The sequence below is a fragment of the Triticum dicoccoides genome, chromosome 2B (genome assembly GCF_002162155.2).
Source record: "Triticum dicoccoides isolate Atlit2015 ecotype Zavitan chromosome 2B, WEW_v2.0, whole genome shotgun sequence".
NCBI lineage: Eukaryota > Viridiplantae > Streptophyta > Magnoliopsida > Poales > Poaceae > Triticum > Triticum dicoccoides.
In genome coordinates, this window is record NC_041383.1 from 40,767,035 (window position 1) to 40,770,192 (window position 3,158).

A 3,158-nucleotide genomic window follows, 5' to 3' on the forward strand; every position below is an offset into this window, starting at 1 on the left:
AGCCCAAGCCAGTATTTTCTGATGAGCAAAAGAAGTGGGCTAAGTCATTTTTGAGCACACCGTCCCAAGCCGCGAAGAATCTGCCTAACGACTATGCACGTGAACTTCGCAGGCAGGCACTCATGTTCAAGGAGAACAAAGAGCGGGAGAAGGCCGAAAGTAAAAAAAGCGGGAAACAAGTTGCCCAGCTTGGGGAACAAAGTAAACAATCGATTGCCCCGCTTATAGTGGAAGCCTTCTGTCCGGATGCCCCCGAGATCATACAAGCTGCGGCAGCACAGGGATTGACTGTAACGAGTGCCAGAGAACAAGCGGCCAACTTAGGTATTACTCTTCGTGAACTGTTAGGCCTTGATGAGGCGCCAGTGAAGGAGGTAGTAATTACATATGTCAAGAATGGGCCTCTCGTCGAGCCTGCGCAGGAAAAGGATCTACCTCCACAAATGAAAGGTCTGCTGAAATGGTACAAGGGTTACATAAAAAAATAAAAACGCCAAAGAATATATTTATGCGGAAGTTAGACATGAGCATCACTTCAAACATTACTATGTACAAATTGAACTGAGTGAATTGTTTCAGCTTTTCAATCTGCGCGAGCTCGATAAATCTATCATCAGTTGCTACGTTCTGTAAGTGATTTATTAATTTCTACCCCATCTCGTTCATATTGCCTGCACTATATATATGTCCTAACTATATTGTTGTGTCCGCTATTATACATGCAGAATGAAGATTAAGGAATGCAGAGTAAGGAACATCCATGATGTTGGGTTCATTGACCCACACATCGTTAATGGACATGTGTTGGAGCGTCACCCCGCCGACGTGGAGGCAGACCTGTGGCACTTTCTTACAAAGCAGGAACTCAAAAGTGATATTCTATTTCCTTACCATTTTGAGTGAGTGTTTCTGTCTTGAGCACATTCTCTTTTGTTTACTCCATGCATGGTATGTGGCCGGCTAATCGATGAGTTATGCATGACGTACTGTGCATGTATCGTGTCCGCAGGTTCCACTGGATTCTACTAGTAATTAAAGTTAACACCTCAGAATGTCTCATCCACGACTCTGTGAATATGGATCCAAAGCTTTGGGGCGGCATGAGAAGAATGCTGCAGAAGTAATTATTTTCATTCATTTGCGCTCTATATCGATCGGCCTATTTCGTTCATTTCCTAATATCAAGTAACTAATTAATAACTCTCTTGTTCATTTAATTTTCTTTGCCTCGTAGGGTTTGGAGACGGTTCGTAGATACAAAGGTCGGTGAATTCAAAAAAGAGCTAGAATTCAAAATGTTAAAGGCTAAGAATGCTGGGGATATTCAGCCACCGGAGACCAATCTATGTGGATACTATGTCTGTGAGATGATCCGGAGATACACCTCTGAGCGGGTTCCGAGTGATACCAATGCTCAGAGGAATAACCTCCGGTGGATGCTTAGTCCAGAAGCTCGCTTCCGACCACTTCAAAAGGAACTAGCTGGATGGTTCAGCAGGGAAGTCCTCCATCCTAAAGGAGAACACTATTACGAGGACGTAGAACTTTATATGCATTAAATCATGTATGGAAACTTGTTCAAAATTGTATATGGTCATCCGATGATATTGAATATATATTGTATATTCCTCTTGAATTCTTTTTGGTTCTAATTTCAAATTTATTTGAAATTGTACATTCATATGCATGTATGTAGTACCGTAGAATATATGAAACTCCTTCAAAATTAAAATAAAGCACAAAAAAAATAAAACAATACAAATTAAACAGAAAACAGGTTTAGGGGGGGGGGCTAAAACCCTAAACCTGTGGCGGCCTTTAGTCGCGGTTGGCCAGAAGAACCGCGACTAAAGGTCCTCCGCCCCGACGGCCGCCTGGCGCCCACGTGGACGGGCCGTTAGTCGCGGTTCTTAAGCAGCCGCGACTAAAGGTGGGGGGCTTTAGTCGCGCTTATTTGGTCGCGGTTGCGCAACCGCGACTAATGGCAGTTGCGAACCGCGACCAAAGGCCTTTTTTCCACCAGTGTCTGGATGAATGTCACCTGTTAAACTATTTCTAGCTAGGCTCAAAGCTTCCAGTGAAGGAAGATTCCATAATGAAATGTCCAGTGCTCCTGACATATTGTTATCATGTAAATCCATGATTTGGACATTACCAGACAGATTTCTAGGTAGAGTCCCTTCAAATTTGTTGTTGTCTAGGTATATTTCTGCCGCACACAAGTTACTAGCCCCATCAAGTATCACACCCCAAGGTTATTGTTTGAAAGCTTCAATACATACAAAGCAGAACAATCAGTGAACAAGCAAGATGGTACCTCTCCTGTAAATTTATTATTTGACAGGTCCATAAATTCAATGCTGCGAATGTTGCACAATGAAGATGGCACAACTCCAGATATATTATTATGAGAAACATTGAGAATCATCAGCTCGGGAAATATTGAACCTATATTGGCAAGCAGCTGTCCTTCAATACGGTTTAGAGCTATGTTCAACACTCGAAGATCCGTTTGGTTTCGCCAAATGGGGTATACTGATCCAACTAATGAGTTATTCGAAAGATCCAGGTAAACTAGTGTCGCTTCATTTGTGAACAAGATTTGGTTATGAATTTAGTCCGAAAAAGATAGGCACCCAAGAGGGATATAAGATTTTTTTTCATATAAAGTGTATTGAATACTATGAGAAGTTTGATTCTTTACGATTGTTTTGAGATATGAAGATGGTGATAGTAGAGTCATGCTAGTGGTGTAATTGTGAATTTGAGAGATACTTGTGTTAAAGTTTGTGATTCCCGTAGCATGCACGTATGGTGAACCGTTATGTGATGGAGTTGGAGCATGATTTATTTATTGATTGTCTTCCTTATGTGTGGAGGTCGGGATCGCGTGATGGACAACTCCTACCAACCCTTCCCCTAGGAGCATGCGTGTAGTACTTTGTTTTGATGATTTGTAGATTTTTGCAATAAGTATGTGAGTTCTTTATGACTAATGTTGAGTCCATGGATTATACACACTCTCACCCTTCCACCATTGCTAGCCTCTCTTGTGCCGCACAACTTTTGCCGATACCTGCCGGTGGGAACGACACCTATGGGATCACAAGAATCCCTACTGCGGTTGCGGGGCGCGGGGTAATGAGGAGAGCTGGACT

General features: G+C 42.5%; 1 pseudogene; it reads right to left on the reverse strand.

Annotated features, from left to right (window-relative positions):
• Positions 1–2,593, reverse strand: part of LOC119367014 — an 11,670-nt pseudogene extending 9,077 nt beyond the window's left edge.
• Between the last annotated feature and the right edge of the window lie 565 nt (positions 2,594–3,158).